This window comes from Camellia sinensis, chromosome 6, assembly GCF_055761805.1.
Source record: "Camellia sinensis isolate YWXY chromosome 6, ASM5576180v1, whole genome shotgun sequence".
NCBI lineage: Eukaryota > Viridiplantae > Streptophyta > Magnoliopsida > Ericales > Theaceae > Camellia > Camellia sinensis.
The window spans coordinates 152,943,883-152,964,927 of NC_138966.1; positions in this window are offsets into that span (position 1 = coordinate 152,943,883).

Sequence of the window (21,045 nt, forward strand, 5' to 3'; positions counted from 1 at the left end):
CATTTTTGTACAAAAAGAAAAATTCAAAAGACTTAAAATATATAATTTAAAATTTTCTTAAAAAGTGTCTTCTGTTAAAATAAAAGATATATTAAAAAAACAATTTATCAAACAAGTTTTTTTATGATTATAAAAAATGAAAACAGAAAATGAAAAATGAAAATGATAACAAACGGTTAGGAATGATTGGAGATCGCAAGTGACATTCCCTGTCCCATCCGTTCAAAATTAGGCCTATTGAAAAATGTCAATCCACATCCGTGCACTGGTTTGGCGGATATGGATTGAGTAGGCCGTGCAGGTTGGCGGATTGATGCAATCAGTTTGGTGATTTGAACTTTACAAATTTTAAGTATTTTTTTTGAATTATAATTCATAATTTTTACAATGTCTAGATGTTACAATGTGCACTCTCAAAAAGGTGCATATGGTATGCCTTTTATAACTTTTTCACAAAATTTCATAACTTAAATTCAAAATGTCATAACTTTTTCACTATAAAAGTCATAACTTTTTTTAACATAATCTCAAAGTGTCATAACAAAAAGGAGAAATTTGCAATGTGCATCTTTTTAAGTGTTGTACATTATAAAAAAGTTATAATTTTTTTATGATGAACGTTATGATTGTTTATGATGTGTGTTATGACATTTTGTAATAAAATTATAAATAGTGAATTTTTAATGTGCATCCTAAAAGTTTGGAATGATAATGTTATGACATTTTGTGATTTTTATTATGACACTTTGAGATTTTGTTATGACATTTTTCAGTGAAAAAAAGTTGTGACTTTTATAGTGAAAAAGTTATGACATGCATCCTAAAAGAGGTGTATATGGTATGCCTTTCATAACATTTAAGTTATGAAATTTTGTGAAAAAAGTTATGAAAGGCATACCATATACACCTCTTTTAGGGTGCATGTCATAATTTTTTCACTATAAAAGTCATAACTTTTTTTCACTGAAAAATATCATAACAAAATCTCAAAATGTCATAACAAAAAGGAGAAATTTTCAATGTGCATCATTTTAAATGATGTACATTGTAAAAAAGTTATAATTTTTTATGATGAACGTTATGATTGTTTATGATGTGTGTTATGACATTTTGTAATAAAATTATAAATAGTGAATTTATGATGTGTACCCTAAAGTTAAGAATGATAATGTTATAACATTTTGTGATTTTTGTCATAACACACATCACAAACAATCATAATGTTCATCATAAAAAATCATTACTTTTTTACAATGTACACCATTTAAAAGGGTGCACATTGTAAATTTCTCCTAACTAGTAATCTAAAAAAATATGTATTATTTGTCTATAAGCTATGACACCACGCATACATATTTTTAAGGTATTATTTTTCATTTTCACAAAATATATATTTTATTATTTTTACTCTATGTTGTTATTTGTTGGCAGTTTCTTTTTTCTTTTTCTTTTTCTTTTTCTTTTTTTTTTTTTTTGAATTTCATCTACGAGCAAATTGGGTTCATACGGGTACGGAATAGTTGTTCTGCCATTTGAATATTATCCGTAAATTTTGAAATATTTCATCCTCATCCATCTACCAAAAGACACGCATCTAATCAAAATTAATCAAGTTAGATCAATTCAATCAGATTGGATGGATTCATAATCACCCCTACAAACAGTTAATCCATTTTATTTTTTCATATTGTCTTTTCTTGTATTTCTACAAATCCAAGATCCCACCACAGAATTAATGACCCTAAAAATGAATAGTGTGACGCCTCAAAAAAAAAATTTTTGAACATCATAAAATTTAAATAATAAATAACTTGCTAAATAAAATTTTAATAATTAATTAGAGAAATTTAAATTCTCACATAGTCAAAGTTTAACAACAAAACAAAATCACAAGTCCGCATACAATATTACAACAACTTTATAACATTCTAAATTACTAAATCAAAGATAATAAAATTTTATTTTGCTATATTCTTGATTTCAAGTTAGCCACGGTTCTATATTAGCAGCGGCCCCAATTTCGGTTTCAGTCCATTCCTCGTCATAATCTGGCATAAAACATCAAGGCAACAAAATATATGCCATGAGTTTTGCAACACAGTAAGCAAACATAACTAACCTACCATTCTTTTTAAGAGAAAATTAATCAGATAATAATCATGACAACTAAGAGAAAATGATGGAATTAATAGCATGATAATATAGTTTAGATGACACTTTTATTAGTTTAGATGACACTCAAAATCTCACCAAAGAGATTTTCTTACCAACCACTAAGTCATGGCCACGGTTAATTTGGAAACCCCTTTGGTCAAATATTCAAGAACTACCAAGGACACCCACACCCAGAGTTATATACCCAAGCCGTGGCATCCGTGATCTGCCCCAAGGGAACGGTCTGCCAAGGGTATGTAACCTCCTTGCGTGCCACCCGTACATCCACCCTTATCCCAAAACCAAATATCGATAAGCGTTCAAATAAGTCTCATGCCATCTTAGAGTTTTGCGACACAATTATATAAAAATTATTAAAAACCAGGGCTCACCCTAGACTACTGATATTAACTCCGGATAGTTAATCATTTCAATTAATTTTTATATTAATCACAAATTATTCAAATTTCAATCACCAAGTAATGTTATACCAACTCATTAAAATTCCCAACATAAAATATTACACATTGTAGACACCTATTTTTTTACAGCCCGCAAGGCTTAGATTTTTTGTTCAATACATAGAATGATGAAAGTTGAATTGTGAATTACCAGCAATTCTGATTCAATCAGGCTCCTAATATAACCTCAAATCTTCAACATTTACCTTGTTTGAACCTGTGAGTTTCATTTTTGGACCTTTTCCCACCCTGAGTTGAGTTTGAACCAAAAAATAAGAGAGGCCATCAAGGCCCGACTGTACATCAGTGATGGCGGCCTTGGCTATGAATGGTCGGCCGGTCCTCGATGGCAAAAAACATTGTTCTGGGCTGGAGGTCGCCAGTTGTCCATTTTTGAAGATATTTATCACCTTTTGAGCTCGAATTCTATAAAAAAGAAGCTCTGGGATTATTTTAAGGGTTAAACAAAAATCTAGAAACCATATATACCCCTTGAGAGCTCTTGCCTCCTCCTTCTTCCATTACAAGTAAGCTTTGAGCTAACCTAACCTCTTTGTATAATCTCTATACTCCATGTACAACCTTGTCTAATCACCTAGAGCCTTGGTTGATCTTGGAGAAGCATAATTCAAGCTTGAGAGTGAGTTGAAACCAAGTTTGAATCATCAACAACAAGCTTACCCCTTGAAAGGTATAAGCTTGTTTTCTTCTCTCTTGCCTTCTTTTCTTTCACTTACTTCATAGTTCTTGTTGTTTTGAACTGTTTTGAGCTTATTTGAAGTGTTTGGGGTTGGGTATGAAGAGTTACCAAAAGGGTAGAAAGAGCTTGCTCTTTTTATACCTTTACTTATAACTCAAACCTTCTCTTTTCCACTCTTTTCCTTTAATATTTACACTGATTTTTAGAGGTTTAGAAAGGCAAAAAATCATGTTTTGAAGCTTCAAAAGTTGAGGGGTTAGCCACCCCTCCTTATTCTTGCTTATTAGCCTTAATTCTCTTCTTTATTGTTTAGCTTTTCAAGCTCTTTTTATGCATGTTCTACCTCTGTTTTTCAAGTATTAAGGGTTGTTTTAAGGTTGTCCAAGCCTTTTCAACTGGTTCATGCATTGTTTAGTACATTTGTGATCTCATAAGTTAGCATGTGTAACTTGTTGCTTGTTATATAGCTTTCTTTTACTCATTTCCATGTTTGAGAGTCTAAGTTTAATAATCAATCCATCATTCATCTCTTTCATACTTGAGAATGATTTCAACCAATTGAGGTTGTTCGAATCATGTAAGAAAGGTTCCCATTTAATGACTTAATCTTTCCAAAGATTCATTGCCAATGGTGTGGTCTTTCTCTAATGCTTTAGAAGAACCTCTTATTTGACATTGCTTCTTGTTTAGAGGACTATAGTATCACCATGGACAAATGGACTAACGAATGGCAAGGCCTAATAAAATTGGTTTAAAACTTGGATCAACACACATAAAGAAAATGGCTTAAAATTGCTTCAACTTGGCCGGACGTTTTGCTAAGTTACTTGTGCTAAGAGTCGTCGCATGTTAAATCATAGCATTTTGATGATTCTTGAAGCGTGACAACCTTTCTTTTTGAGTTCATACTATGACAAGAGGGAGGGGTGGTCCTGTTCTTTACATTTTTATCAACTTTTGTCCAAAATTGAATCTGAGATCATCAAGAAATCAAATTGCTCATTGATGGTTTTAGAATCAATTCCAACCCACTCTCAAGGATTTCCCATGACAGAGAAGGAAGGAAGGACAAACAGAGCTTGAGAATGCTCTATCTGCACTGATTTCACCTCAGAACACAGAAACAGAGCTTTGCACCAAATTGATGCACGACCAGCCATTTGTATACCTGGCTGGCCATCAGTGATGCACAGCCGACCCTTGGTGTGTGGCCAGCAATGCAATTTTGCAGAAATAGAGGCAGTGGCTAAAGGTGAAATAAAGATGACCTGGGCAGACAGAGTAGCTTTCAAGTGATGCGCATGCAACCTTCATCCGTCTTCCATTATGTTCTTATCAAATGCAATTAATTATTTGATTCGTATTATTGTCATAGTTGTGAATAAATTGTGTTATAATATTTAATTAGCCTAATTAGTTCTAGCTAATTAGTTGGTGTTGCAAATATTGATTAGCTTAGCCTAGTTTTCTTAATTAATTAGCTTAGATAGTTAGTTCATTATTCATTTCAAGTGTTGTAATAAATTAGTTAATTAGTTTAGCCATTTATTCAAGTTTGTAATAATTAGCTTAGCTTAGCTTGGTTAGCTATTCATTCGGACTCTCCTTCGTGAGAACATAATATAATAATGTGTATGTCTTCCAACCCCACGTCTTTCTCCCTTTTATATACCCACTTTTGATGGTTAGATTAGGAACATGTTTCAATTAGCATACCTTATGCTTGCATCCATTCATTTTGTATTGCATACATCGAGGCTCAGCGCATCATTCTAACTGTATTGTCGTTTAAATATGTCTTCGAATACATGTTTGAACGTATGTTATCAAATCGATTCATATGTCACATTATTAGCCGAGCCTATTAATTGTATTCTTCGCATTTGTTGCATTAGACATTTGGCATAGTTAGGAATCATGTATATTTTTTTCTAATTCATATCTTCTTAACTTAGAGTACTAGGCGAGTTTTTAGTATTTTAACATACTTACATGACTGTGAGTGATTACCATATCTAGCATGCTTGCCATAAGGCTAAATGCTTACTTGCCATAACTATTTGAATGCCTATGGATGAAAACTTGTTGCTTGAATTTGAATAATTCAACGAATATATGTTTAAGCCCACTATGTCTGGTGGCAAATTCATAGCTTTAATGTCACGTCCCAAATTCTATTACTCGAAAATATAACCAAAACCCTCCATACAAGTCCACTTTATTAACTACAATTATAATTACAAATACTCATTACATGGAATAATAATAATATTATTCTCTCTCGAATAAATACAACAATAATACATGTCAAGGTTCACATTGAATTACACATGAATCTCTTATTACAACAAACATCTCTCATTTACACTATGACAATATAAGAGAAAATAAACTCTTCAATCCTCAGTCTTTTGTTCCAAACTTTGTTCCTAAAAAATGGTTAAAATAATTAGGATGAACACGAAGTCCAGCATGAATCTTCCCTGATTCTAAACAATAAGGTCCCTAGATACATTTGGTCATGAAATGCTAAAGTGTGATATAAACAAAATTCATTATTCTCTTTTCATAATCGAATTACAATACATATAGGTAATACCATTCTCATTAAGAAATTCATGAAAACTTTTCAAAGAAAAAGCTCTTTCTTTTGTTTCTGTATCAGTCAAATATATTTTTCAAAAAAAGTCTTTTCAAGAATCCCTTGCTAATTTTACCTAGAAGTATAAACATAACAATGAGTCATTCTCCTATATGTCACAACACATCATAACCCATTATAATCCACATAAAAAGAACCCATACAATTCCATACATTCGAATTTACCCAATTAAGATTATTCACTTTCCATTATCTCAAACACATGTACAAATCTCATTATAATCATTCCACACAATCCAAATTAGACACCGGCTCCATTATCAAGCCTTAACATCATACCACACGCTTTACCGGTCACTAGCCGGAAGGAATGCGGAACCTCATGCTTTATCGGTCACAAGCTGGAAGGAACGCGGAATCTCATGCTTTACCGGTCACAAGCCGAAAGGAATGCGGAACCTTTGCACATTTCATCAACCCACACGCTTTACCGAGCGCTACATCGGAAGGAAAGTGGAACTTTTGTTAAGCACCACGCTTTGCCGGCTCAACTACGGCGGGAAACGGACCCCAAGGCAACCTCACAATCCACCAATTTCTTAAGTCATTGCTCATTATGATTTGTGGGCAAAGCCAACACATTCATTCATCATTTCCATTACTTATTAGCTCAATAACACATACTCATTTTGTTTCACAACATTCTCTAGTATTCATCAAGTCATTCGTTGTTACCATCCTGACAAAACCAATAACAACATTCATATTTTTTTATTACAAAATTCATCCAATAGCACATTTACTAAGAGCATATGACACATTTCTAGAAGCATTCTCAATTCTTATATTCCAATGGTCTCTTAACTTTTCCATATTATTATCAAGTCTTCATATTCTATTTCACAACACAATAATCATCATAAATTATCCCTAATTAATTAATTAATTTAATTACTCATCTTAATTTCTCCCACATAATCTTTCTATACAATAGTTATTTTCCAACCATTATTCATCATTATTTATTCTCATCTCTACAAAACATAAACTTAATTTCATAAATCAAAGGTCAATTGAAGCTTTTTTCATTCCCAATATAGATTTCATAACTAGGGTTAAACATAAATTAGGGTTTTTAATTATTTGACACCAAACCACATTCTCATGACCCAAACATTTCATATTTCACTTAAATCATCAATTCAACTTCCAAAAATTAAAAACCCTAGCTTCTTTCACATGTATTTTTTTTAAAATCTCCTCAAATAAGGGTTTTATGAAATATAAATTATCACACATCTATCCACAAGATATTATTGAAGAGAAGTAAGGAAAATCCCTACCTTAAACAAGGAGAGAGAGAAACTCAAAATTTTGACTTCAACGAAAACATGATCCACTTAGATAGATTGAAAGCCCTAGGCGTGCTCTTCATTTTGATACAAGGAACATGGGGTGAAGAGTGAAAAGAAAGGGATGAAACTCAAGCTTGAAACCCACAATAATGGTGGAAATGAGGAAGAACAGAGAGAATAAGCAAGAGAGAATAATGAAAAAGTGGACCAAAAATGATTTTAAAACTTGCTGAGTTCATACTCTTCGCTCGAGTGAAGAAAGCTTGGCTCGAGCGGAGAAAAGAAGCTCTCAGAATTTCTAAAAATTGCACTATTCGCTCAAGTGAAGAAAATCTCGCTCGAGCGAGCATGCTTTCAGCACAGAAACTCAAAATTGGACCAAACATAACTCTCTCGTTTGGACTCTGTTTTAGGTGGTTCCTGTGTCCAAATCGAAGCCCCGGAAACAAGCTTTCCATTGGTTCTAGCCTCACATCCAAATTCAAAGTATAAAAAGAGAAAAAGGCAAAAGAGTGAAGGCTGGTCAAAAACAAAAACTCAAATTTGGGGCTTTTGATTTATTCTTATCTAATTACCTTGTTAAGACTTCAATCAAGGTTCTAAACATCACTCAAGGGTCTTCAATTATAACATTTAAGGTTCACTTTCCAACCCATCAATGTCAAGAGTCCGATAACCATACAATTTTTAAAATGACAGGCGCCAATTTACACCAATTCGATACGTATTAGAACCCAAGCCATTACATTTAAGCCCACTTTGTTCAGTGAAAAATTCGCGAACTTTGAGCCCACTTGAGGTGGCAAATTCAAATCCTTTTCACAAACAAACATGAAATTGAATTGTTCCAACTTGAGCAAACTAGTCTATACTTGCTTGTGCGCATCACGTAGTAATGCTAGTCTAATAACCGAAACAAGAGCATATAATGTTGATAAAAATCATATCATGATTAGTAGAGGTCGATCTTTGATCGAGCGAGCAAAGGTGCTCAATTCATGACCTTTTTCTCTCGTACCTAAGTTCCCGAGGCGAGGCAACTTTGGTAATGATGGGCACGTGGCCTTTGGCACGAGTCATGGGTTTTCTAAATTTCTCCAAAAATAAAATATTTAGGTAGTGACTGTATATTTGGCAAAACAGTCCAGTTTTGGCATTTTGATTCAAAATCGATTTTCTAAAAGATTTGTCAGATTTGGACTCTTTGGTGATTATCAATTTCACATTGCACTTGTGAGATTAGATTCAGAATTGTATGAGATCGAACTGTAGGGCTTTCTTTTAAACCTTCCGAAAGGGGGCGCGAAAAAGTTGAGCTACAATTTCTGGCGACTCCGCTGGAGAATTGGAGAACTTGACTCGAACTCATGATATGACATTTTATCTACACTTATATGCTTCTTTGTATTTGCATTTGCATTGGTATGCCTAAGTCACTGTGTTTGCCATCTGCTATTCCTGAACGGTTTGCTAGAGGCTTGCTTGAAAAAGCTTCCCAAAAGGCTGACAGGTTGCAGGCTTTGCCACGATGGGAACACAACCCTTGGATCTAAACTACCGTTGTACTGTTTGATCCTCCTTTCACTTCTCGGTGGTAGGTGTGAGAAGTATATTAGGTAGTCTTGCTGAGGTACCCTTTTTTATCAATCGGCCTAGTTGCATATCAAAAGCCATAGAGACTGTTCCAAACTAGGATAGGTTTCTTACCCGAATGCAGGATTGCATGAAAACCACATTGCTTGAATAGTGAACCCTAGTTCTTGACAAAACTAGGACAGGGTAGCCTTACCCCCTCATAAGGGTGTTTTGGCTCTTACTTAACTGGTATGTACTTTTAGAGTGAAACTCTACAGAAATGTGCGTATCAGTGGCAAGTTTGGGTATCATATTTGAGGATTAGATTTGGGGGCAGAATTTAGTGTTGAGTACAGTGCTACAACTTTTGATTAAAACTGTGTTGTTAATATCTGAGCTGAGGTGCTGTGCGATTTTTGATTTTCGCTTTCCTTTTGCTTTTTTTTTTTTTTTTGCAAGGTAGTTTATCACAATTGCTTTGGACAGTTCTGTTACCCCTCAAGAACTCTGGACCCACGTTAGAAGACTTTACAGATCTGGGGATCTTGTCAGAGGATAGCCTGTGTTTCCTTCACTCCCACCAGTTACCAGACGGAGAAGGGTTAGGCATAATTCACCCGTTCAGCAATCACCTACATCAAATCATGGACAATCCTTTACATCCAGGCCAGTAAGAGATCACTTACCTATTGAAATGACTCAATATCCTGCAGCCAGTATAGAGGACTTGATCCGTCATCTCCAACAAACAGTGGAAAACATGCAGCAAGATGCTATCTGCCAAGCTGAAGTTACAGCCCACCAAGTAGAAGTGATAAACAGGCTGCAGCAACAGTAACCACAGCCGACAGTAGCTTCTGCATCTCATGCACCTTCAGTGGGTATTCCAGCACCCAGAGTTATTGTCAATGTCCAAGAGAATTTGGGCAACCCGGTAGACCCCATTCCACCACAAGCCTCCAACGCACTGGTGTACCAAACTGAGGCGCCGTTCAAATTTAAAGTTGACCCGACGGTACTAAAGGTCAACAAGTTGGAGAAACTTCTCAAGTGGGCACAGGGTGTGAACTCAATCCCTGAAATCGAGGATGGATATACCAACTCTGCAGTAACTTTGTTGGACCAGTTCAAAATGCCACATATCGACCGGTTCAATGTCTCTAGGGATCCCATGGTTCACTTGCGGTTGTTCTCTGATATCCTGCGACCAATAGGCCTTACCAGACTTTAAAAGTTATCACTTTTCGGCCAAACCTTGTCAGGAATAACGGCTATTTGGTCTGCAAAACTCAAGGACTCTGTGAAACAGAGTTGGGAGGAAATGACGGAGGACTTTATCTCATAGTACTTCTACAATACCCAGATCAAGGTTACAACCCGAGATCTTGAAGCAACCCGTCAAGAGCCAAAGGAGGGCTTCTCAAACTTTGTAACAAGATGGAGGGCCAAGGCTTCAATGATGACTACTAGGCCGTCAGAAAATGATCAAATCAGAATGGTGGTCCGCAATCTGCAAGGGAAATTATTGCAGAAGATGATTGTCTTGCCATTGTTCACATTCACTGAGCTTCACGAGATAGGGGTTCAGATTGAAGATGCAATGAAACAGGGGTTGATCACTGATGGAAAAAAGCAGCCTAAGAGACCTTTCACACGCAGTTCTAATGCAACCATGAGTGGAAGCATAACTGCACGACCATCTGATGTGAATGTCGTCATCACAACACCCAAAACTGCCAATCCATTCGCAAGTACAAATCCACAAACCTCAAACAGCCAAGCCCGATCTCAAAGGGTCTTTACCCCATTATATATGCCTTTATCCCAAGCCTTGAGGATGCTGATTAAAAAGGGGCACCTTAAGCCGTTAGAACAATGCCCACTACCCGATCCTCTTCTTCCTAAACACAACCTAGCTAAATACTGCGCTTTTCACCAGCAACACAGTCACGACACCAACCAATGCTACAGGCTGCGTCATGAGATTCAAGATCTCATTGACAACAAGGTGATAGTACCACTCCAAAGCCCAAATGTAACCACCAGCCCACAACCAAGTTCTTCCACCCCGGCACTTAAATCTAATACATACACTGGCCATCCCATATAACCCTAGCGTATATATTACCCCCTCCCACCTACCTAAACTGGCTGTGTTCATTCCTGAAAATCACGGACTTGTGCATGATGGACACATCCATACCTCAACCTGAACCTGTGGTGGTGACAATGGTAGAAAAATGGAGGTTAGCCTTGGAAGAGAGTGTCAGTTTGTTACCTGAGAGCCTTGTGGATTTATATAAGGGGTGTATGACCCGTGCTGTTACATTGTGCTAGTGGATCAAGCCAAACCCGAAGTGGTATTACCGACAGCGGCAGAGGTTAATGTGGTTCGAGAAGATGGCCCAAGCCAAGGTCTGATGATGTAGTGGAGCTGGAAGAAGACTTAGACAATCTCCAGTTCTATGATGAACAAGATCATGGAGACGTGCAGATTGACTGGTTTGATCTGAATGGGTCGACAGACAACTCCGGGTGGCTTAGTGACGAGCCTAACAAAGAGAAAGAAACCAAACCAAAACTTGAAGAAAAGGGAGCAAGAGTAACTTTAGTGGTCGGAATGGCCAAGAATAAGGGGAAATTGTCGGAGAGCACCAGTATCAATAATTTAGCTCAGGAATTAGGCGTCATAAGTACTTTGGATACAAAGTAGGAAGTCGCGTTGGAGTTGTTTATGCAAGAAAGGGATCAATACAAACAGAAGGCTAGAACAGCTCAACACCCTGCAGGGGATGTTTCTAATAAGAGAATAATTAGATCGGAACAAGGCAATTGTTTGTCGGTTGCCGGAGGTGTTTGGTGGGAGGACGATGATCTTCTTCTGGCCCATACTGACGAGGATTGGGGTGAAGACCTGCCAGACAATACTTGCTACTCTGAAGAGGTGGACCATATGACGAAGAGTGGGCAGTATTTCAAGCCCCCGCACTTAGACCAAGCTGAAGCCTCCGAGAAAGATAAAAAGATAGAGAAGCAGAGGGAAAAGCAATTAGAAGAAGAAGCGGTGCTGAAACAGTTAAAGAAGATCCAAGCCAATATTTCAATCTAGGGTCTGCTCATGGCTTCTCGCGTGCACCGACAGGTTGTGCTATCAGCAATGGATAAAGCTAAATTGTCCATTGAAACTACTCCAGAACAACTCGTTGGATTAGTCTTCTCAGGAGGCGCTGTGCCAACTTTAACCTTCTCAGACAAGGAACTACTACCAGAAGGCTCAACACACAACAAGCATCTGTACATATCTGTAGAGTGCAGAGAAAAATGGGTGCCCGTGGTATTAGTCGATACTGGGTTAGCAATCAACGACTGCCCAACCCGTACAGCCTATGCCATCGATTTGAAACCAGCAAATTTCGTGCCTACAGCCTAAGTGATTCGGGCGTATGACAACACCAGTAGAGAAATGATTGGCACAGTACAGATCAGAGTTCAAGTGGGCCCAGCTCTGGATGTGCCGGCGACTTTCAATCTACTACTAGGAAGACTGTGGCTGCACCAAGTAAAAGTTGTCTCCTCTACCCTTTATTAAATACTGAAATACTCCCATGGGAAGGGGATGGCTATTGTGTTTGGGAATTCATCTATACATCCTCCGCCAGAGGTAACTACACCTGTGCTGGAAATTGTTCATGGCAAGGAGAATGCTTTCCTCTCTAGATTTACCCTAGCTGAGGCTTGGGCAGTGCAAACCATCTTGGCAGTTGATGTGGGCTTGTATGTCAGTGCCCAATCAATTTACTTCATGAACGAGCTTCAACATGTGCCAAGAATGGGTTTGGGAAGAAGTGACCGGAAGAGCATTACTGCATTGGCTGATGTGCCACATAATCCACATGTCTTTGATCTTGGCTATATGCCCACCAAAGATGATTGGATTAGAAAAGGAAAAGAAATGGCAAGCAGGGCCAGAGCTAAGCAGACCGAGAAGTGCTATAAGCTTGTGCACAGACCAATCCAGGGAACCCTAAATGGTCATTTTGTTCGGGAGGGAGAGGACTTCCCATTTTGCGGTTTTCCCGAACCCTGGTTCAACTCTAAGAAGCAGCATGTTTCCGGTTTTGAAATTTTCTTTGACTTGCAATTGCAAGACAGTGATACGGAGGAAATGGCTAAACCGACTGCTAAAGCTGAGAAGAGCACATAAAATGATTCTGATAACAACGAGCTTGAAGTAGGAGCAATACTGGCATGTCTCTTTTCGGATCCTCCGATCGACTCAGAGAGTTTGGGGGATAACCTGACAATTTCCATGATCGGGGACCAACTGGGTATGAACCCTTCTAATAGTATTTTGGATGCATCTGACGCACCATTCCTCGTTTGTTAGCTAGAGGAGGGCTACTTTCTAGTAGTTCTGAGTCGGGTAGTGAACTAGAATCTGATTCCACAGAGTCTGTGGTGTCGGAATCAGATTCCGGTTCTTCTGAGTCTGGGTTCGGTATTCCTGGGGTTGATAACTCGGATGCCAAGGTTTTGCCCAGGTCATCCTTTTCTTTTTTCTTTGAGTCGGTTGAAACCGAAGAACTAGATGAGCTGGACCTTTTGAATGAGAATGCCACTGCAGATTCTAAGTATTTCTCTATGCCGCTTGTTTATTGCATTGATCAGGACTTTCAAAATTTTAATGAAAATGAAGAGGAAGGAATTTCTCTAGTTTTGAAAATTTTAATTAATCGGGAGGATAAGAGGTTTGCAAAACCCCTTGCTGATGAAATCATTGCTTTTAATGTGGGTACTAAGAAGAATCCGCGTCTGGTCCAGATCGGGTCTACGTTGTCCTCGGAGGAGCGCGAGCGCTTAGTCGCTTTATTAAAATATTTCAATGATGTTTTCGCGTGGTCCTACAAGGATATGTTTGGAATCAATCCTGAGATTATACAGTAATGGATCCCTCTCGACCCAGAGGCCCGTTCCGTTAAACAGAAGTTATGGAGAATACGTCCAGATTGGGCTTTGAAGATTAAGGAAGAGGTCACCACGCAGATCGACGCAGGTTTTTTGGAAGTATCTGAGTATCCAACTTGGTTGGCCAATATTGTCCCAATGCTGAACAAAGATAGCAAAATTCGAGTATGTGTGGACTTCAGAGATCTGAACAAAGCCAGTTTGAAAGACGACTTTCCTTTGCCGCACATCGATGAATTAGTGGACTTCACTGCGGGTCATGCATTGCTCTCCTTCATGAACGGATTTTTTGGGTATAACCAGATTCTGATGGCGCCCGAGGACAGAGAGAAAATCGCTTTTACTATGCTGTGGGGAACCTATTGCTATCGGGTGATGCCGTTTAGGCTGAAGAATGTCGGGACTACCTATCAAAGGGCTGCAACCACTATTCTGCATGATATGATCCATAAAGAGGTCGAGGTGTATGTGAACGATATGATTGTCAATTCCAAAGAAAGAGAGGGCCACTATGCCGCCTTGAAGAAATTCTTTCAACGGATCAGAGAATCCAGATTGAGGTTGAATCCACAGAAATGTGCTTTCGACGTAATAGCAGGGAAAATACTGTGTTTCTTGATCACACAAAGGGGCGTCGAGGTAGATCCTTCTAAAATCAAGGCCATCCTAGAAATGACACCACCAAGGACTGAGAAGGAGGTACGAGGCTTTCTAGGTAAAGTGCAATTCATAAGACGGTTTATTCTAAATTAACCTTGACTTGTGAACCACTATTTGGTCTCCTAAAGAAAGGAAAGAAATTTTGATGGAATGGTCGATGTCAATTCACTTTTGAGCAGATTAAGCAGTACCTTCGGAATCCGCTTGTGTTGTCACCGCTGGAGCTGGGGAAGCCTTTGATTTTATATCTATCAGTAACAGATACAACGATGGGATGCATGCTTGCTCAAGAATCTGAGGATAAGGTGGAGAAAGCCATCTATTACTTGAGCAAGAAAATGCTGGATTATGAGACCCGTTACACTCCGTTGGAGAAAGCTTGCTATCACGACCCAAACTCGCTCCTATGGGTTTAGCGTCGTAACCGGCCAGTAATCATTGGATTACCAAAGGCCTCTGAACAGGATAACATAAGATAGGGGCTGCGAAAGCAAATATACAAAATTAACATAGTCCATAGAGTTGTGCAGACATACATGGGACATAAATTTTCAAAACAAACTTATATATATACAGATGTGACGTCAAAAATACATTAGTCTTACGTCACTCAATTACACAGATAGGGTCAAAGGGTACTTAGCCCAAGTACAGATATATAAAACAAGCCCAACTAAAGCATTGACATAACCCTCTCAAAAGGAACCTCCTTAGGAGGCACGGTAGTTGGCTAACAAAACAGAAACATAGACCGTCAACTATGGGCCTGGTCAAGTGCCTTCTCACCTACATACATAATATAAATAGTGAGTTGGAGCCTAATGAATAATAACAGAGTAAAGGGGTTTAATGAATGTTGTCCATAACAGTTACAGAAAACAGAATTCAATAGTTGTCAGAAATGAATTTGTAATTATGTTTAGAAATCATAGTACATAACAGATACAGTTTCAGAATCGTAATCATAATTAGAACTTGCAGTTAATCATACGTGGCACATTCATTAGCACTAGCAGAAACAGTTGGCCCATGAAAGGACAGCCATTAAGGCATACAGTTGACTCATAAAGGGACGGCCATAAAGGTATACAGTTGACCCATAAAGGGACGACCATAAAGGCATACAGTTGACTCACGTGCACGGAGACGGTACAGTTGACTCATGAGACATACAATTAGCCCATAAATATGACGTATACATAAGGATCCATAACAGTTGGCTCATGAGACGTACAGTTGACCCATAATTGGGACGTAACAGAACAGATAACAGATGTCATTTGAAGCTAAGAATGCCACAAATACATTTTAGAAACATTGGAAAACCATTCATTCATACAGAAGATAATATTTCAGAAAACAGATCACGTTATATAATTCAGAAAATACTTATAAATTGAACATAGCTTTACAAAATTATTACTCACAGATAACAAAGGCTCCAAGGTAAACAGACAGAATAAGCAAATTAAATGTCTAGCAGCGCGTGACCTATATAACATAACAAATACACACATTGAAACACATACTCGGAGTGTACATAATTTATTTCGTTGTTCTTAGTGTGCTTCTAGCCTTTGTCCTCATTATGGTGTCTTAATCTTGGCCTAGGAATGCCTAGGATGGAATGATGATGCAAAAATGTATTTGGAATAATTTTTCAAAACTTGCTGAAAACAGAGTCCACTCTCGAGCGTGGCTTTCCTCGCTAGAGCAGACATGCAAAATGTGAGGGTCCGCTCGAGCGTAACTTTCTTCGCTTGAGCAGTCTGCAAACTTTTGACAAAAGTACTAGTTACTTGATTTTCACGCTCGATCCCCGCTCGAGCGTGAGACTCAGACCTTCGCTCGAGCGTGACTTTTGTCGCTTGAGCGATCTGCAAAACATATGAACTTCTGGGAACATGCATTTCACGCTTAAGTGGGCTTCAGGTCGCTCGAGCGGAAGTACACACACTTAGAGTGGTCGCTTGAGCGTGAACCCCTACGCTCGAGCGTAGGTGCAAATTCTGAAATTTCCAGATTTGATCTCTAAGTTCAAAACTCAATCTTTAAGCATTAAAACTTGATTTTTCTAGGCCAAAACTTAAGGAACACTTAGAAACTCATAATACATCATCAATTAAGGATCTTTTCAAGAAATCATGGCCAAATAGCTTGCCAATTGTGCAAAAAATCAATTTAAAATTTATGTATGATCCATGATCATGACATGCATGAATTGCTTTGAACTTAAGCTTCTCAAAACATGATCAAATGCTATAAAACAACATGAAACTTGATCATATCCCAAAATAAAGGTGAATTCAAGACATGCATGAGGGAATTCTTGGGAGTTGAACTCAAAATGTGAGAAAATATGCATGCATGCATAGTATTGCTCAATACCCTTCATTTCTAACTCAATTCTTGCATCAATCAATATAATTCTCTTGTGTTCATGCATTATAGTCTAAATTTCAAGGCTTAAGGATGAAATTCTTACCTAGAGACTTGAGTTCACAAGGATTGAAGTTGAAACTCTCAAATCCTCTTCACTCTCAACAATTTCTTCTTAATTCTCTTCCTCCTTTAATGTTGGCTTCAAACTCTCTCACTCTCTCTCTCTTTTCACACATTGGGCTCAAAAATGAAAGGGGTAAAAGGGAGTCTTGGCTTGGTAGTGGCCTTATATGGGCTAACTAGTGATGGTTCAATAAAGCTAACCAAATGGGCATTAAACTAATCCAATTTAATTGTTCCGAATCAAATTTCAATTGAACCTACCATAAAATTCTAAAAATTCTAATTAACACATAAATCAAGTTAATTTCTGAATTAGATGCCGATACAGCCTTTAATTCGCAAACTAAAATAAAAACATGAACAGGTCTTTCTATGTTAAATAGATATATATACACACAAGGCAACATATGATGCAACATTTCACTTCAATTATTTATTAGGCGTAATTAAGCATGAATTAACGTTAATCATAGGTCAGGGTTGTTACACTTGCTTAGCCTTTGTATGGGCTACCAGGAAGTTGAGGTACTACTTGTTAGCTCACTCTGTAATTTTGGTTTCAAGATTAGATCCCATCAAATACCTCTTTGAGAAACCAGCGCTTACGGGTAGGCTAGCTCGTTGGTTGCTTCTTCTCTCTGAATTTGATCTAAAGTATGTCACTCGTAAGTCAGTCAAGGGGAGAGCTGTAGTGGAGCTCTTGGCAGATCACCCAGTAGAAGGGGATAGAGCAGTAGAATACTGTTCCCAAATGAAGCTATTCTGTAAGTTAAAGAAGAGACAATGTACTTTGGTGGAGCGTCTAATCAATATAGTTGTGGGATAGGTGTATTGATGATAGTACCCAACAATTCTCATATACCTTTAGCCTTCAAACTCCGGTTCAAGGTATCCAAAAACGAAGTAGAATACGAGGCGTGTATCGTTGGTTTGGAAGCTGCACTAAAACTAAGGGCAAAAAGGTTGGACGTCATCGGGGACTCGAACCTAGTTATGTCTCAAGCCAATAGAGACTGGAAGGTCAAAGAAGAAAAAGCGAAGATTTATCACCAAACCCTGGACGTTCTGATTCCTAGGTTTTAAAAATTAACTTTCACACATCTATTGAGAGAGAACAACAGGTTCGCTGACGCCTTATCAACTCTATCATCCATGATAGACATTTCGCTTGGAGTCCGGATGCGTCCGATTATCATTGAGCAGAGGTATACGTCAGCCTACGAGACTATCGCCACAATAGATGAAATACAAGATCAAAACCCTTAGTACTATGATATCTGGAACTTCTTGAAAAATGAGGTTTATCTACGAGGGGCAAATGACAAAGACAAAAGGGCAATACGGCAGATGGCTATTCAATTTATCATTTGCGGAGGTAAACTGTACAAAAGAGGTCATCTGGGAATGCACAAGTTATGTGTCGAAGTAAAGGAATCAAAGCGCCTAATGGAGGCCATCTATGGTGGAGAGGGCAGAGCGTACATAAACAAAGTAATGTTAGCCCAGAAGATTCTCAGGCAAGGTTATTACTAGTCTACCATGGAGGAGGATTGTATCGGTTTCATTTGACGATCCCACAAATGCCAAATTCATGCTAACCACATAAATATCCAGCCGTCGAAGTTGTACAACATGATTTCACCATGGCCTTTCTCAGTCTGGGAAATCGACGTCATTGGGGCAGACACACCGAAAGGGTCGAATGGGCATGAATACATTCTAGTGGCAATTGATTACTTTACAAAGTGGGTGGAAGCTCAATTTTATGCAGTGTTGAAAGCAACGTATGTGGCTAAGTTCATCTGAAATAACATCATTTGCCGTTATGGAGTCCCAAACGAGATCATTTTAGATAATGGCTCTCATTTCAAGAAAAGAGATGATAGACTTGTTGGAGAAATACAATGTGGCTTTTCATAAGTCATCTACATACTGGCCACAAACCAATGGAGCTGTTGAGGCCGCCAACAAGAACATCAAGCATATTTTGCAGAAAATGGTTGAGACCTACAGGGATTGGCCGGATAAATTGTCATTTACACTCTGCAGTTATAGAACTTCAATTCGGACGTCTACAGGGGCAACTCATTACTCTCTTGTCTATAGGATGAAAGTTGTTCTGCCAATCGAAATAGAAGTCCCGTCGTTGCAAGTCATGGCTAAGTCTAAAAAAGTAGAGGCGGACTAGCAACAGAACAGGTTCGAAGAGCTGATGTTATTTGATGAAAGAAAGCTGAAAGTATTGTACCATGTTCAGGGTTATCAAAGAAGGATTGCCAGGGCTTTTAACAAGAAAGTTAAGTCCCAAAATCTCAAAGAAGGGGATTTGGTGCTGAAAGACAATCGAGCTCCTATCCATGACCTTAGAGTCAAGTTCAGACCCAATTGGACTGGTCCTTACATCATCAAAATTATCTGGTCGAGTGGAGCTGTTACTCTCATGGACCTAGATGGCCTAGAATTTTCCTAACCGATCGACATGGACAAGTTAAAGAAATACTATCCTTGAGAGGCTCGCTATGCCGAAAACCCAGTAGGGCAACTTAGGCAAAAATTAGAAATAAAGAACAACTAAGCTCGTAAGGTTGAAAACCCTAAAGGGCAACCTTGGCAAAAGTTAGATTGCAAAAGGAGGGTGTTAATACTCGAGTAAACCCGAATCGAACTACGTAAGGCCTGATTCCCATCTTCGGGATACGTAGGCAACTTTATCTTGAAGTCCGGCCGTAAACACCTTCAACTTAACTGTCTTGTCCATGTGTCTAATCAGGTCATCTTTGTCTGTTCTTTATCTGAGAGTTCGATTGTGATCTTTATTCTGAGAGCTGGTTACAGTGCTGAGCAGTATTATTCAATCAAGGGGCAATTTGTGATCTTCGAATTTGGAGTTATACATCTCGAGGATTGATTCCGTATGTGTCAAGTGATGAGCCTTATCGAAAATGGTTTTGAAAATTTTTAATAAAAGTCGGTTTTATTCAAATTTTACCTTTTACAACTCAGACCATTTTTGGACCAAAAGGAAAACTTTCAGTGCTCACAACTTCAATTTCATTGATTTCAATACAAAGTTCTCCAATTTTCAATACAAATCAAAGTTGCTTTTATTACATCAAAAAACATGAAAAGTAAGATCAAAGCAATAAACTAGGGGCATAGATGAGTCAGGTGCTCCTGCGTCCCCCGCTTGTGCTCATGGAAGCTTCTGATGCCAAAGTGGGCTCGGTTTGTGCCTCATCCTCGAGCCAAGCCAGACAATCGCCAGAAAGGACGCAGTTGAAACTAGGGGTGGGAGCCAAAAGCTCTCTCGTCCTCCAAGTAGTAAGGTACCTAGCCAAATGTGAACCTCGGACGGGGAACGAAATCGGGTACTCTACACCCTCCTCTAGGCAAGTTTGATCATGTCCAAACTAACGCTTGAACCGGAATGGAAAATAAAATGTAGAGTGTGTTAGGCCGATCAGCTAAATGCCAGGTTGCCGAGTCATGTTGTAGATCATTTCGGTCAGATTAAGCCAGGGGCAACACTAAATAATGTCAACAGCAGACTTGTCGCACATCCAGTGGCACCACCATCCCTCATTCTGGAAATCCACTAGTTGCTGCGGAAGAAGTATCCTCGAGCTGAGTACTCAGGGCAAGAATCCACCACCTTCAACTTATTCATAAGCCACACCTGGGGAGGGATGAAAGAAAAGAGAGATTAAAGAATAGAGAGATATATGTTGAGAGAAAAGTGAGAAAAGGACTTTGAGAGAAAAACAAAGCATGAGTGCCGAGTGATGTGACGAACACATATGAAAAAGGGTGGGAACATTACCTGAAGAAGTAGTGGACTCCTTACGAATTTGGTAGTCTTTCGCAAATGGAAGGCATCTAAGCCCATCAAAGTCTCAACCAGCACCAAGCCAATGCAACTATTGCCTTCTTTTAAACCTTGGGCCACTTCGACCAATTGAATGCTTAATTCACCAAAACTAAGGGCAAAAAGGAAGTGTGCCAGCATACACAAGCAAAGGACATGTTGCCTAAAACCTCGCCAAAGAATGCTACTTCGATCACCAATGT